The sequence below is a fragment of the Rhinoderma darwinii genome, chromosome 3 (assembly GCF_050947455.1).
Source record: "Rhinoderma darwinii isolate aRhiDar2 chromosome 3, aRhiDar2.hap1, whole genome shotgun sequence".
Classification (NCBI taxonomy): domain Eukaryota; kingdom Metazoa; phylum Chordata; class Amphibia; order Anura; family Rhinodermatidae; genus Rhinoderma; species Rhinoderma darwinii.
The window spans coordinates 331,860,291-331,877,750 of record NC_134689.1 but is presented as its reverse complement, the minus strand read 5'-3'; the positions used below and the strand labels follow the sequence as shown (position 1 = coordinate 331,877,750).

Sequence of the window (17,460 nt, the reverse complement as noted above, 5' to 3'; positions counted from 1 at the left end):
TTTTTTTTCAACTAACATCTCAAACATGCCTATTATATTTAGAAAATGTTTATACTACACATAGAGATCTACTCTATATGTAGTACATGAAAAAAGATACCGGTGGTTACATTTCCTCCTACCCATGACAAGTCTGTCATAGGTGAGGGGAAAAGGTGCGGAATGGCCGGCTATTAAGGGGTGGAGGAGGCCGGATTTTTTTTTTTTTCTTATTTAATTTGCACCACAGAACATGCCTAAGATATTTAGAATATTTTTATATTACACATAGAGATCTGATAAAAGGTGCATAGAGGCTGGCTATTAAGGGGTGGAGGAGTCCAGATTTATTTTTTTTCAAAGAAAGTTTACCAAAAAATTTAGACGTACATGACAGAATAGCCTCTTATATGCTGGGGACTAAGGAACACTAAGCATCAAACGAGTATGTAGCAGAGGGCAACAGCAAGTAATAACACATATACCTGACCAGCTTAGCAGGCGGAAGTGCAGTCTGATAGGTCACATTGGAAACGGAAGGGCAGCTGCAGGAACTAATAATTTAGCAGAAATGTAGAATAGCAGCCTAGATCTGTAATTTATAGCAAGCACCAGAATGAAATAATCTAGTAGAAGTAACAGGCGGGTAGCATAATGCTGGCCATACACATATGATAGCTGTTAGACAACTATCTACCCAGACTCAGATCTGCTGATCGTGCTTGTTTATTTCAGTAGGGACTCACCTCTGGCAGGGTTTTTCTCCTGGTAAAAAAAGAATGCTCGCTCCTCATTTCCCTCAACAGACTGTCAAAGTACAGTCGAGTTCCCGTCATACATATTAGGTTGTTGGCAGATCCCGCCAGCGTGTATTTTATTTATATGGCCAGATTTAGAACTAGAATGTCCACTTCATATTATCAGGCAAGATCTGACCTATAACCAGGAGCGTTGCTAGGGACGTAAAATATCAGCGGCACAAGCCCCAGGACATATGTTTACCCCCCAACAAAAAAAAAACAAATACATCTCAAAGATTTCTGTAAGACTATGGCCCCTATAGTTACCGCCCCCCTGTAGATAGTGCTACGCGCGCACACACACCCTGTAGATCATGCTACACACTTCCCCTGTAGATGGTACCACACAATTCCACCTTTGTAGATGGTGCCACATGCCGAGGCGAGACCCTTGCGTAGGCTGGTGTGATCCTGTCCCAGTGTCTTATAGGCTGCAGGCAGGGGCTGACTGGCAGATGTTAGCCTGCTGGCGCTAGCACACTGCACTGGCCCATAAGTAGCGGCCCATCCTTAATCTGTTTACCTCCACCTGCCATATAAAGGTGGCAGCGGTAACTGGGCTTTGAATACAGCTGTCTTTAAAAGACGACGGCGGCTGGTGGTGATCTTTTCATGCTAAAATCACACGTTTTATTTTTTAAAGTTAATATTAACAGTACATGAAAACTTAAGAAACGTTGTCAGTCATACACTTATGTTGCTGTTTCTTGACTGTTCCACCACTGATGGTTTCTGGGTCACCTGATGCTTCCTTTTTTTTTTAACCTAGTGCCATTATCGTCCATAACAATCCCACATTACCACAGCGTGATGCGACATTGTTATAGATGACAGACATGACCTCAAGTTATAAATAAAGGAGCAGCAGTCGAACCAGGAAACCATCAGTGGTGGAACAGCCAAAAATCAGCAACGTAAGTGTATCATATGACAAGATTTATCAAAAAAGAAACACAGAAACCCTTTCAACTAATCCATTTCTTTAGGGTCCTTTTACACGGCCAGACAAGAGCCATGAAAATGAGTAGTTGTAAAATTACTTTTATAACCATGTCATTATCACAGATTTGCGAAAATCTCTGCAAATGAAAAACGCAATATGACCATAACCTGTGAATAGATGCTAAAGAAGGTCAAACACATGGCAAATACGGTCAAATCTCCCCATACAAACTAATTAAAGGCTATGTACACCTTTGAAAACTTTTTTTTTTCTTTTCTTTTTTTTAATAAAACAGTACATCAGTGTGGAATATTTGCCAACAGTCCCGAATTTGCCGGACGTGTCCCAGCAACTACCATATTCAATTGTACCTGTGTCCTCAGGATGCAGACACAATTGAATATTATGTCAGAGCAAGAAACTATCCAGTCCCTGCTCTGCCATTTACTCCTTCTGAAGCGGAATCCCCAGCAAGAACGTTGTCGACGCTCTGGCCGGGTATTCCGCTCCTAAAGGGAGCCCCTGATGTCTCGGTTTATAGGGTTGGTGTGGATTCCCAGAATACAGTCACAAGATTAACCTAGCACACAGAAAAAAAGGAGAAAATTTAGTTGATGCAACGATTATTTAATCTTTGTCGTATTTTTCATATATTTAAATTCATATATATATATATATATATATATATATATATATATATATATAGATCAATCATGAATGCATAGGCGACCAAAGTCTGAGGACGATAAAGGCCCATTACAGGCCTTTATCACTGCCGCTGTGCACAGAGAAAGATGATGGTATAGGAGTCTAAGGTGTCTGTCTGCCAGATACTCTGAAAGGAGGTCTCCTTTCAGAGCATCCTTGGATTTTAGTCGCTTATGCATTTATGACTGATCTATATATATATATATATATATATATATATATGTGCTGGGTTAATCTTGTGACTATCCATATATGGACAGTGATGTCAAGTCCTCCTCCAGGAGAGGAATCCCCGGCCAGAGCGTTGAGGACACTCTGGCTGGGTATTCCGCTCCTAGAAGGAGACCCTGATGTCTCTGTCCATATAATAGAAACAGGGCTGCCATCAGGGCAGTACTACTGGTACTGCCATCAGGGGCTTGGCCAAAGTGATGAAAAAATAGGGGCCCGCCCACTTCTCAGCTGCTTTAAACATTTGAATAAGGGCCCCAGCATTAGTCAATTGGAGATAGGACGGACCCTGCAATGTAATAGGGCCCATTCCTTACTCTGAAGTAACTAACGCTGGGGCCCTGAGAGGACTTACAGAAGAGGAAGATGCAGCATGAGAAGCAGAAGTTCCGTGTGGAGAGAGCCGCTCATCAGACACGTCCCTCTCTACACAGCCGACTGGACCTGCAGGCTGGTGAGTGTCCCCCCCTCTCTATTCCGCTTACCATTCCCCCCTGACCCCACTTGTAGAATATATAAAGTATGTTAAAATGTTTTTGATTTTTTTTTGTTTCCCTAGTGTCTTTTTGCCTCGATTTTCGCAATCGTGGCAAAAATGGCGCAGTTTTGCCGCGATAATATAAAAATCATGGCAATACACGCTATTTGTGCCGCAATTATGAAAATTGCATAAAAAAAGGATACAAAATATGAAAAAATAGTGCTGTTAGGCTATATTCTCACAGTGCGGTCAAATCACGTTTTTGCCACGATTTTGCAAAAATTTTGCCAAAAAAAATGGGATTTGACCGCACTGTGTAACTAGACTAAGATCTTATTCAGACGGCCGTGTTCGGTCCGTGATATACGGAGCGTGTATTTCCCAGGCCAACCACAATTCAGGGAGCCAGACTCCTAGCATCACAGTTATCAATGCTGCTAGGAGACCCTGCATCTCCGCGGGAATACTGCCCCATACTGTAACAATGTTTTCAGTACGGGACTGGGGACAGTATTCCCACGGGAAGGGAGGGACTCCTATGATTATAGATAACTGTGATCGCTTCTCTGCCTTTTGGCTAAGATCAAGTGTAGTACCTGCTCAAGCTGAGGTTAGTGATCATCCCTGCCAGTGGTACAGCGGCCATCGTAGCGGGATGACAGAACGCTGAGGTGAGGGCAGGGAACCACAACGGTCATGGCTCTGGGGTACGCATTTGGTTTAAAGGTACCATTTGTAGGTGACCAGGCCTCCGCCGGATCGAGATCAGGAGGTCGGGTAGTTTGGAAGCCCGAGTTGCTATGTGCCCCAGGGCAGGTGACCCTGGGGTGCCCTAACTCACTTGGGGGTGGGATCCCACTGAGTGAAGGCACATTTGCACGCACTCTCTTTCACACTATATGAGCACACACCTTTATTCTCCCGGCCTTCTGGCTGGGAGTTGAGGAATTTTTATACATGGCGGATGTCCAGGCTGTATCACAGCACACATCCACTTATTTAATTTTGTTTTTCACTGTGTGTTTGTCACGTTTGTTTACAGGATTTCGGATGCGGTGCCCTTTTGGGTCCCTTCCAAGGTCTAGGGGGAAAATGTGTGGCCATCTGGTTCCGTTTTCCCCTGCAACCCAGCCTCCCTTCTTCGGAAAGGAGGTGTAAGTAGAAGCAGGTTCCAAGGTGGACACTGGGGTGGCAGCCCAGTTAGAAGCCTTGGAGTGTTGTTGGGTCTCCCTAAGCTCCGGCAAGGGGGGATCATCGATCCTTGATCCTCTTGGCCTCAGGCTTGGAGGGTCAGGGAATGGTTATGCGGGGCCTCTCTCTTTTAAGAGAAGGGCTGCGATAGATCGCATCCTTGTGCACTTTTTGTGTGGCACTCCTGCACTTTTTTTTTGCACTTGGGTGATAGAAAGCACGGCTTGGGCTTTCAATAAAGAACTGTGATACAAGAAACCCGGCTCCCTGAACTGCGGTCTGTCCGGGAAATATAGCCGATACACGGTCCGTATATCACAGACCGAACATGGACGTCTGAATAAGGCCACTTGTCCACTTGTCTCCTATTTTTGGTGCGGACTGGGCACTGAAAATTCACTACAAATTACAATATAAGGCTATATTCAGACGAACGTGTGTGAAATCAGTCGTGAATAATGGCCGTTTTCACAGCCGATTTGCACCCGAGATCCGTGAAAGTGGACAAAAATATTACATGTCCTATTTTTTTTAAATGCCCTTCACACGGTCCATTAAAGCAATGACCTCGTGAATAGCCCCATAGAAATCCATGCAGCTGTGTGATGACCATTAAAAAAACGTCCTTCACACAGACGATTAACAAAACCCCATGCACATGCAACAGTAAAAAAAATCTGCGTGGAATTTAGGACGTGCTGCTGATTTTTAAATCAGCTGCATGCCTATTACGTTGCAGAATTGTAACATAATTCATCCTTTACAATGTGCAATGTTAAATACTTTTGTGTCAAAAAAGAAAAAAGTATAGTAGGTATGATACCTTTATTGGCTAACCATAAAAGTTCTATATGCAGCTTTCAGAGCACACAGGCCCCTTCCTCAGTCAATTTACAAATGAATGACTGATAAAAAAAAAAACACAACTTTTTAAGATGTTACACAAACACAATTAGTACATGAGGTGAAACATCATTAGGATAAGCCGGGGCAATAAAACTGAGGTTATAGGGGTGATGACTTAGGAGTTAAGGCATCTGGAGTCAGTCTGATGGGGGATGTGACGTGTGTCCATGTAGTGGCTCATAAATTCAGGTGTTAGATTGAGGCCTTGTCTCAATGACTGGAATTTTATCATCTTGAATTCCCAAATTTTTCTTTCTCTGTTGTTTTTTAAATGACCCTTCAGTATTAGGACCTTTAAATCTGCCAAACTGTGATGAGGTCCAGAGTATGGATGCACGATGCATCGAAACTTCCATACTGTTTCGATACTGTGCATCCCCAAACGGTTCGATACCGTTATTTCATGTATTTCTATACTAAGCTGTGCGGCCGCACAGCTCAGTATTGTAATAAATGAAATGTTTGAGAGCGGGGCAGCAGCTGTGTAATACAGCCATTGCCCCGCTCTTGAGTCCTGACAAGTGTGCGCCGTCAGGATGAAGCGATGCGGCCAGCGCTGCACTAATGAGCGGCGGCACTGAAGACAGAAGATGGCGGGCACACTGCAAAACACCCACATGTTCTGTCTTCAGTGCCTACACCGCCGCTCATTAGTCCAGCACCATCACCTCAGGCTGACCGCGTGCGCACTTACTGTCAGGAGCAGGGCAATGGCTGTATTACACAGCTGCAGCCCTACTCTATAATGCTGGAGGTCAGAGAAATCTCATCTCTGACTCTATTCCCCTGAATGCTGCGATCAAAGCTGACCACCACCGCAGCATTCAGGGGAAAATGAGAATTCCTGTGACACGATCGAGGGCCATACTATATATGGCCAGACAGCTCAGTGTCCATTGAAGGACCCCAGGCCTGCCTTACCATATTTCCTGTTGTTAGGGCATACCTAGGTATGTCCTAACAACTGCCTGTGTAGTATCCGTACACAGACTAATGTACTGGTATATAGATATATGCCTGTGTAATATCAGTATATATATATATATATATATATATATATATATATATATATATATATATGCCAGTACATTAAAGTTTAAAAATAAAGTAAAAACATAAAGTGATATTAAATGTTTAAAAAATGCACATACACCTTTTTTTACAATAAACATTAAAATAAGTCTCAATACTTATGACTGAGAAACATAAAGGGGTTGATTACTATTAATGTGAGGCACGTGGAGGTTAAATTCATCATCACACCACGCGCCTTACATCAGAAAATGGAAGAACCTTTTTTTTTTTATTACTGTTCGCAAAGTATCGTTTTGGTATTGAAATCGCAACACTACACAAAGTATCGGTATCGAAGTCCAAATTCTGGTATCGTGACATCCCTAGTCCAGAGAAGTGTTTTCCCACGGGTGGATCCAACTCCTGTTTTATTGTATGTCTGTGAAGATTCATCCTGGTTTGTAGTTTTTGTATGGTTTCCCCAATTTAGATTCCTTTACTGATGCACCTTGTACACAGGATCATGTACACTACATTGGAGGATGTACAGGAGAACGTGCCAATGATTTTATAGTCCGGTTGTCTTTGGTATGTGGATGGTGTTTGATGACAAGATGTTGGTACAGGTCTTGCATTTTCTACTGTTGCAAGGAAAGGTGCCAGTCTCTGATGGTGAGAAGAGGGCACTTCTGACCAGGAGATTCCTTAGGTTTGGTGGCAGTTTGTATGCAGGGAGAGGTAAATCCGGGAATATTTCCTTCAGTTTATTGTCTTTGTTGAATATAGGTTGGAGATCAGCAGCAATTTTTCTCAAGATGTTAATTTGTGGGTTGTATATTACCACTAGGGGCACCCTGCTGTTGTCTTCTTTCTTTTTGTTCTCCAGAGTATTGCTCCTTGAAATTCTTGTTGCTCTGTAGATCTGATCGTCTATAATCCTTGGATGGTATCCCTTTTGTAGGAATGTATTCCAGTGATAGCCGGTGTTGTTTTCTGTCTTCACTGTCTGAACAGATCCGTATGTAGCGCAGAGCCCGGCTGTAGATGATGGATTTCTTGATGTGTCTCGGATGGAAGCTGTTCCATCTCAGATATGCTGGACAGCCTGTAGCTTTATGGTAGATTGTTGTTTGTATGGTATTGTTTCTCATGTATGTGGTCATGTCCAGGAAATATATTTGAGATGTAGAGTAGTTGAGAGTGAGTTTGATGGTAGGATGGAACTTGTTGAAGTTTTTATGGAAAGAAAGCAGTTCATGTTCAGAGCCTGTCCAGATTATCAGCAGGTCATCAATGTACCGGAAATATGCTAAAGGTTTAGTTGCGCAGGTTGATAAAAACTCCTCCTCTAGGTTGGCCATGAACAGGTTAGCATATTGTGGTGACATTCTGCTACCCATAGCGCTTCCCATACATAGCAACACCGCAGAAGAAATGCCTCCCGATCTGACCCCCTTAGACTTTTATCTTTGGGGTCATCTGAAGGCAATTGTCTATGCTGTGAAGATACGAGATGTGCAGCAACTGAAACTACGGATACTGGAAGCCTGTGCTAGCATTTATTCTGCAGTGTTGCTATCAGTGTGTGAAGAGTGGGAGAAGAGGGTTGCATTGACAATCCAACACAATGGGCTGCACTTTGAACACATTTTATAAGTGGTCAGAAACGTGTAAATAACTCATGAAAGAATAAAGTAACATTAAAACCAAGCACACCATTGTTTTTCTTGTGAAATTCTCTATAACTTCGATGTATCACATGACCCTCTTCCCATTGAAAAAACTAAAGTTGGATACAAAATGGCCGACTTCAAAATGGCCGCCATAGTCAACACCCAGCTTGAAAAGTTTCCCCCCTCCCATATACTAATGTGCCACAAGCAGGAAGTTAATATCACCAACCATTCCCATTTTATTTAGGTGTATCCATATAAATGGCCCACCCTGTATATCTTTGTCAAATAAAAAATAATTGTGATGGAGTATGAACCTGATGAGTTGTAGGGCTGGCTCTGTCGCTAGATTGTTCTTTTGAAGAAAGTGTTGGCATGCGGCTATGCCATCCTCATGGGGGATGTTAGAATACAGAGACTCCACATCCATAGTTGCCAATATTGTTCCCTCTGGTAGTGGACCTAGGGCTGAGAGTTTGCAGAGGACGTCTGTGGTGTCCTGGACATAACTGGGTGTGCACCTCACCAAGGGCTTTAGAAGATTTCCCACCCAGCCAGAAATATTCTCAGTTAAAGTCCCAACACCTGAAATGATTGGTCTCCCTGGATTACCTTCTTTATGTATTTTAGCTAACATGTAGAATGTACCCATTCTGGGATTTTTTTTACAATCCTTTACAATGTAAAGGGCTAATTTGTTGTAAATCCCTAGCAAATTCTGTAAGGCTACACGAACACATTGAGGAATTGGGTGCACAAAATCTGCATCAAAACCGCAGGTAATTCTGCAGGTAAAATCTGCATGCAATAATGTGTTTTTTGATAAATTTTTATGTGTGGTTTTTACATTTCGATGCGGAAATAGGTGCAGATTTTATGCAGCAGATTTTTTGTAATTTTTTTAAACTAGTCAGAAACAATTTGCGAGTGGAAACGCAAGATAAATTGACATGTACCATATTTTAAAATACGCACCGCTAGTCAATTTTTCTGCAGATTTTCTGAAAATACCCGCGACAAATTTGCACGTAATAAGTATCGTATGCATATGGCCTAACAGAGGTTTTTTTAACTCACCCTAAGGCCGCATTCACACATGTTGGATTTGATACGGATAACGATGACATGCCGATGATTCTCCATCCCATGCATATGAGGTTCCGCAACCCAGTTCACATGCTGTGACAAATTTTACACCTGTATTTTTGTCGGCACCATGAAAAGAAGTCCACCACAGCAATAAGTAGCATCCTGATTATTTTGCATGGAAAAGCTGAAGATAAGCAACTTTGAATGACAATGGGACTCAGGCCTTGTTCACACAGTTTTTTGCAGGCAGAAAAATCTGCCTCGAAATTCTTTCACGCTTTCTATTCCTCCCATTGATGTCAATGGGAGGTCAGAGACGGAAATGACCGAAGAAAGGGCATGTCGCTTCTTGTTTCCGCACGTCTTTTTTTCCACTTTTTCCACTCGCGGGAAAAAAACGCCTTCACCTCCCATTAAAATCAATAGGAGGCGATTTTGGCCGTTTTGTGAACAGGGCCTTATTCTTGTGCGTATCTGCTACACGCTTATGGCACATCTGCGTCAGAAATCAAAGGGAAAGCCTCAGATTTTTGATGTTGAAAAACACATTGAACTTTAATGGCAACATAAGAACGGAGCATTAGTGCACCTTACATCCTCACAAGCGCCCCCCCACCACTTAAGGCTCCCTTCACATCATGTTGTTGCCCTAAGTTTATCGTGTACGTCAGGGAATCTCCTAACGTACACTATAGACAACGTAAACCATAATTCACAAGGCTCCATTATGTCCTATTAGCCTCCGCCAGGCTGGCTAACGTCGGTATACCTTATTTTTGAAGGATGGAATAGCGTAGTAGACTTTGTTATTCCATCCTGAGAGAATGCACAAAAAACAGTATACCGCTCCTGACATTAGTATGTGGAAAGTGATGTCAGGAGCTTCCCAATGCCGGAGTCCCCAGGCAGAGCATCACAAGTGCTCTACCCGTGGACTTTGTCCTTGGGAAAGCTCCTGACATCACTGTCCATATATGTAAAGTGACGTCAGGGTCGGAATCCCTGGTCAGGGCGTTGCCGACGCTCCGGTCGTGTACTCCGGCTTTGCAAACCTTCTGACGTCACTTTACGTATATGGATATCAGGAACAGCGCCATAGTCCCTGGGCAGAGCGCTAGTAGAAGGCTCCAGCCCTGGGAAAGCTCCAGACGTCACTGCCATTCATGGACAGTGACTTCAGGAGTTTCCCCTGGGCCATTCCCCGGGCGACGTATCCCACTGTATGCCATACAGTGGGATACAGTTTGGCTAAATAGATCAAAATCCAGAGCATTAACCGGTCACTGCCTGCTCCATGGTTTCGTTCACTGTAATTTACATCAGCACCAAAATTAGTTAATGCGTATAACGTACAAACGTGAGTGCCACACTTTCCGTTGCCCGGCCACGGTAATGGAGGGTGGGGGGCCTCAGATATCTTGGCTGTACGGGGCCCAGAAATTCCTGATGGCAGCCCTGTATAGACAGTGACGTCAGGGGCTCCTCTCAGAACGGAATCACTGGCAAGATTATTGCCGACATTCTGGCCGGGGATTCTGCTTCTGGAGAAGCCCCTGACGTCACTATCCATATACCCTTAAATGCGCTATGTACAAGGAGGGGGGTGTAGCGCTATCTACAGGGGGTGTGGCCCTACCTACAAAAGGGGGCTGTGCGGCAGTATCTCCTAAAGGGAGAGTGTAGCAGTATCTACTAGGGGGGAGTGTGGCACTATCTACTAGGGGGGAGTGTGGCATTATCTACAAGGGGGTGTGGCACTATCTAATAGGGGGGAGTGTGGCAGTACCTACAAAGTGGGGTGGCACTATCTAATATCGGGGAGTGTGGTACTATCTATAAGAGATGTGGGGGACACCATTTACAAGTGGGAGCTGTGTGGAAGTATCTACAATTGTGGGTGTGTGGCGCTATCTACAGAGGGGACTGTGTGGCACTATGTACAAGGGGAGGTGTATTGCACTATCTGCAAGAAGTGGTTGTTCATTATCTCACCATATAGTCTCTTTACCCTCAGTTATACAATCTGTTTTAGTTAGGCACACTGACTTCTTTCATTTATTTCCTTTTAATTTATTGTCTTGTTAACTACCTTTTATAACTATATTGCTTGGAAATTTAGAAATGGCTTTATACTCGACATACAAAAGTTATTTTGAAAAAAAATTACACCTCATTGATTGGTAGAGAAAGCAAACATGGCGAGGGGAGGAAGATCTCAGGGAAGAAGATTGGGAGTGGGGGGGGGGGGACTTTGCCCCGGGTGCTGAAGAACCTAGCTATGCCTCTGCATTCAGGATCCTTAGCTGGATAATTCTAGGTAGGTTGTTCCAATATTGCTCAGGCATGGTGTGTCCAGTGAAGCAGACTAATATACCTGGTGATTGACATGGATAGGCTGGGGATGGATTTGGGAGTACGCGCTGGCCCTATAAGATACAGGAAGTGAGCACGCGCCTGCCCTATAGTCAGACCCAGCAACACAAGAAAGTGCACATGCATGGCAGTGGGGAGATACAGGAACCGTACATGGTGTACCAAAGGTACACCTGGCAATTGTACCTCCCATCTTTCAAGTATCACAAAGAGGGACAACCCTTTTTTATTTTAAGCCACGCCCCTAATCCCACCCAATCCCCACCCATACACACCCGCTTCAGCCCACACAGAATCATGCTCCCATAGTGTCTCCCACACAGTATAATGCCAAATACCTGCCAACATACAGTATAATGCCCCCATAGATGCACCCATACAGTATGAAGCCAACACAGATACCCCCATACGGTATAAAGCCCACACAGATTCTTCCATGCAGTATAATGCCCAAACAAATTCCCCCATAGGGCAGAATTCCCCATAGCTGCCTCCATGCAGCATAATGCCCCCATAGGTGCCCCATATAGTATAATGACCACACAGATGACCCCATACAGTATAATGCCCTATAGTTTCCCCCATACTGCTTAATGCCCCCATACAGTATAATGCCCCTATAGCTGCCACCATACAGTATAATGCCACATAGCTGCCCCATATGGCTTAATCCCCCATACAGCATAATGCCCCCTTAGCTGCCCTTATATAGTATAATACTCCCAAAGTTGACCTAGTGCCAGTGCCCGTGTAGATAGTGCCACAGTGCCCATGATGTAGATAGTCCCCATGTAGATAATGCCCATGTATAGTGCCACAGTATCCAAGTTGATAGGGCCACAACCCCCTTGAAGATAGCGCCACCCCCTGTAGATATCGCCAACGCCCCCACCCTGCAGATAGCGCCATTGGGACTCCCGCTAGGAGCAGAATCCAGAGCATAGGCCAGGGATTACGCTCCTAGAGGGTAGCCCTGATGTCACTCTCCATATATGGACAGTGACGTCAGTGGCTACTCCATGGCCGGAGATTCCGCTCCAGGGGAAGCCCCTGACATCAATGTCCATATTTCCACAGTGACCTCAGGGGTTTCCTCTAGAAGCGAAATCTCCAGCCAGATCATCGGCAACATGTATTCCACTCAATCAGTATGCCACTGGCGTCAGTGTCCATATATGGACAGTAATGTCAAGGGCTTCCCTGAGCACATCGCTTAAGGTAGCGCTGTGCCCAGGGAGTCCTCAGTGAGCAGAGGAGCTCCCTCTGTTCTTCCGCTATGAACTAATTCTGAAGCAGGGAGCTGATTCCCTGCTTCAGCATTGGGTTCAACTTTATCTGCGTCCTAAGGATGCAGATACAGTTGACAGCGAAACATAGCCCCAGCCGCCCGGCATGGTTGGGAGGTATAGTTACAGTATTTTATAACATTCACAGCAGCAATTCTTGTTCACTGAAGTAGAATGTGTCCACAAGATGCTAAGGAACCCTACTAGATGGAGAAGTCGACAGACCATAATGGTTACTGGTGGTAAGTGGGAGCACAAAAACATCTGTGCTTCAATAAATCCTAGGCATGTGTAATACATTTTAGCTTAAATATTTACTGATTTCCTCAAGCCCATGATAGCACCAACTGATGGTGCCATCATGTGATAGGAAGAAATAAAAAAGTGTGCGATGGCCGGCTATTAAGGGGTGGGGAAGGCCTTTTTTTTAAACTAGCATTTTAGAACACGCCTAGGATAGTTAGAATATTTTTATATTAGACATAGTTCTATACTCCATATGTAGTACATAAGAAAAGATACCGGCAGTTACATTTCCTCCTACCCATGACAAGTCTGTCATAGGTAAGGGGAAAAGGTGTGGAATGGCCGGCTATTAAGGGGTGGAGGAGGCCGGATTTTTTATTTTGTAACTGAGACCACAGACCATGTCTAAGATATTTAGAATATTTTTATATTACACATAGAGATGTGCTCTATATGTAGTAATAAGAAAAGCTACCGGTAATTACATTTCCTCCTACTTATGACAAGTCTGTCATAGGTGAGGGGAAAAGGTGCGGAATGGCCGACTATTAGGGTGTGAAGGAGGCCATATTTTTCTTTTTTTATTTAACACTGGCTACATTCACACGACAATTGAAAACTGGCCATTAAAAACTGATCAACTGTCAGTTTTTCATGGCCGTTTTGCATCTGTGTGTCTCTAAATTTTCTTCCATTTCCAGTCTGTCTGTCCGTTTTTAATGGCCGTTTGTCTTCTGTTTGCCATCCGTTTTTCATGGCCGTAAAAAAAAAAGAATGGATTTCATTTGTCAAGTTTTTTTTTGTCCCAACCGAGTGAAATCACCACAGTGCCCATGTAGATAGTGCTGCAATGTCCCTGTAGATAGTGCCACAGTGCCCACTGTAAATAATGCCACAGTGACCAGATAGTACCACAGTGCCCACATATAAAGTGCCAGTGCCCACATAGTGCCACAGTGCCCATTGTAGATAGTGCCACATTGCCCACATAGTACCACAGTGTCCACATATAAAGTGACATAGTGCCCACACATAAAGTGACATAGTGCCCACATATAAAGTGCCAGTGCCTACATAATGCCACAGTGCCCATGTAGATAGCGCCACAGAGTCCCCTGTAGATAGTGCCACACCACCCATATACGCCCCCTCCTCTGTAGATAGATCCACTGTAGGAGCGGAATCCCTCTGGCCGGAGATTCCTCATAGATGGAGCCCCTGACGTCTTTGTCCATATATGGACAGTGACGTCAGGAGAGCGGAATCCCCAGCCAGAGTGGGGCGGGGATTCCACTCATAGATGGAGCCCCTGAAGTCTCTGTCCATATATGGACAGTGACGTCAGGAGAGCGTAATCTCTTGCCAGAGCAGACCGGGGATTCCGCTCCAGGACTAACATCTTGACGTCACTGTCCATATATGGATAGTGACGCTGGGGGCTTCTCCAGGAGCGGAATCCCCTGCTAGAGCGGGGTCTAGCCGCTGGGGATTTCGCACCTATAGGGCGCGCTATATATACGGGGGATGGGCGGGGTGATTGCTATCTTCAGGCAGGGGGTGCTATCTACTTGGAGGAGTGCTAGCTACAACACTGAAGTCTCTGGCCAGAGATCTTGTGATGCTCTTGCCGGGGATTCAATTGTGGAAAGCCCGACATCACTGTCCTTCTATGGACAGTAATGTCAGGGGCTTCCCCGGGTTTAGCGCTCAAAGTAGCGCTGTGTGCAGGGAGTTCTCGGCCAGGATCAGTTTTTACCGGCCGTTACAAGGATTGTTTTCTAAAAAACGGCCGGTAAAAACTGATCCATTGACTTCTATGGGAGCCTTCTGGCCGTGACAACTGACAGAAATAGGACATGTCCTATTTTTTGATGGACAATATTCACGGGCCATTACAAAAACGACCATGTGAATACACCCATAGAACTTCATTGTTCTGAAAACGGCCGTGTGAATGTAGCCTTAAGAATATGCCTAAGATGAATTTCATGTACGATGTACTGTTAATAAACTTGGATTGATTTAAAAAAAGAAAAAGAATATGCCTAAGATATTTAGAATATTTTTACACTACACATAGAGATCTTCTCTATATGTAGTACATGAGAAAAGTTACCGGTAACTACATTCCTCCTACCCATGACAAGTCTGTCCTAGGTGAGACGAAAAGGTGCGGAATGGCTGGTTATTAAGCGGTAAAGGAGGCCAGGATTTTCTTTTTTTTAATTAACACTGAAGAATATGCCTAAAATATATAGAATATTTTTTTATACTACACAGATATCTTCTCTACATGTAGTACATGAGAAAACTTTACCGGTAATTGCACTTCTTCCTGCCACTGACAAGTCTGTCATAGGTGAGGGGAAGAGGTGTGAAATGGCCGGCTATTAAGGGGTGGAGTAGGCCGGGTTTTTCTTTTCTTAGAAAGTTTTTAAAAAATAAATATAAAGGTACATGTTAATGCACAGTGCATTGTCATGTACTTTTTTTTTTTTTAAACTTCTAAGTAAAAACAAAAATCCGGCCTCTACGATTTGCTGCCTTTTAATGGGTTTTTTTCCGAAGGGAGACACATTTAGCACTTTCCTCCTGAGAAACAAAGGATGCCCATTCATTATTTCCCTCAATAGACTGTCAAAGTACAGTCAAGCAGCCATAATACATAATAGATTGTAGGCAGATTCTGTCAAAATGTATCTAATGTACAGTGGCGGATTTAGCATTTCTGGGCCCCCAAGCAAAGTAGAGAGTGTCATGCATAGTGCTCCCCTGTCGATAGTGCCTTAAACAGGGCTCACTGTAGATAACGTCACACACGGGGCACCCTGTAGAAAGTGTCACAAACAGTGCCCGCTATAGATAGTGCTACGCACAGTGCCCCTCTGTAGAAAGTGCCCCATACAGTACCCCTGTAGATAGTGTCACACACAGTACCCGCTGTAGGAAGTGCCACATTCAGAAATAGTGCCCCCAAAACAAATAATAAAACTTATACTCACCCAGCCCCGTTCCCACGACGAACAGAGCTGCACATAAGACCTCCTCAGCCATGTAAGGCCTGCAGCCTATGAGACGAGACTAGTGCGTAGACCGGAGAGATCCAGTGATGTCGCAGGGATCCTATCCCATTGTCTTATAGGTTGCAGGCCTAACTAGAGTCTTGGGTCCCACCCAGTTGCGTGGTTTGCACGTTGGTAAAGTCTGCCACTACTAATGTATATGGCCAGATTTAGAACCAGAATGTCCACATCATATCACTAGAAAAACCGAGCAAAAAGCCCCAAACTCTAACGTCGTCATAGTGATATGATCAATAAGCCAATCCAAATAGAAAAATCACGACCATATACTGAATAAAATACAAAACATTCTTTATTGATGAACCATAAAATACACAAACATAAATTAAAAACAGGACAAAAAACAGCCTTCACAGAAAAGAATGGGGTAAGAAAAACTGAGCAGTAAATGGTCAAGGTAAATACAAGGTGTCAGGGTCCTTCAAGAGAACTACAGGCAGGGGCATAGCTAGGAAAGACTGGGCGACATAGTAAACTTTTGACTGGGGCCACCCAGGTGTCACACGCAGCCCTCGTTATAGATAGTGCCCTCTGTAGATTGTGCCATACAGCCCCCCTGTAGACAGTGTCACACATCACTTGTAGATAGCGCCCGACCTCCTCCTTGTAGATAGTGCCATACAGCCCCCCTGTATATATCTTCATAAAGCCCCCCTGTATATAGCGCCATACAGCTGCCCCTGTATATATATGCCACACAGCCCCCCTCCCTTGTATATGGTGCCACACAGCCCCCCATTAGTAGATAGTGCCACAGCCCCCCCTTAGTAGATAGTGCTACACACAGACCCCTTTAGATTGCACCACACACAGACCCCTGTAGATAGTGTCACGGCCCTTCATTGTAAATAGTGCCATAGAGCCCCCTAGTAGATAGTGCCATACAGTCCCCCTTAGTAGTGCCACACAGCCGCTTGTATATAGTGCCACACAACCCCCCTAGTATATAGTGCCACCCTGCTCCTCCCTTGTATATAGTCCACCCTGCTCCCCCTTTGTATATAGTGCAACCCAGCTCCCCCCTTGTATATAGTGCCACCCTGCTCCCCCACGTATTTATAGTGCCACCCTGCTCCCCCCTTGTATATAGTGCCACCACACTACCCCCTTGTATAAAGAGCCACCCTGCTCCCCCCTTGTATATAGTGCCATCCTGCTCCCCTGCTTGAATATAGTGCAACCCTGCTCCCCCGTCTTGTATATAGTGCCACACAGCCCCACCCAAAAAAAATATATTGTACTTACCTTACCCCATTCTTGCGACGGACGGAGCGCTGCACAGGCTCCGGTCAAGACCCATGTGCAGACCTGCGTGATGCATTGACGTCATCATGCCAGCCTGCGCATGGAGTTTTCCCAGCACCTTTTAGGCTGCAGGCCTAAAGTGGCCTGCAGCCTCAGGGCCGATTCTAGCTTTTCAGCTGCCTGAGGCGAAAATTGAAATCGTGCCCCCCAGC

At 44.6% G+C, this 17,460-nt stretch overlaps 1 pseudogene; it reads left to right on the top strand.

Moving 5' to 3' along the window:
• The first annotated feature begins 3,699 nt into the window (after positions 1-3,699).
• Positions 3,700-3,769, top strand: LOC142751161 (U2 spliceosomal RNA; annotated as a pseudogene).
• Positions 3,770-17,460: the final 13,691 nt, after the last annotated feature.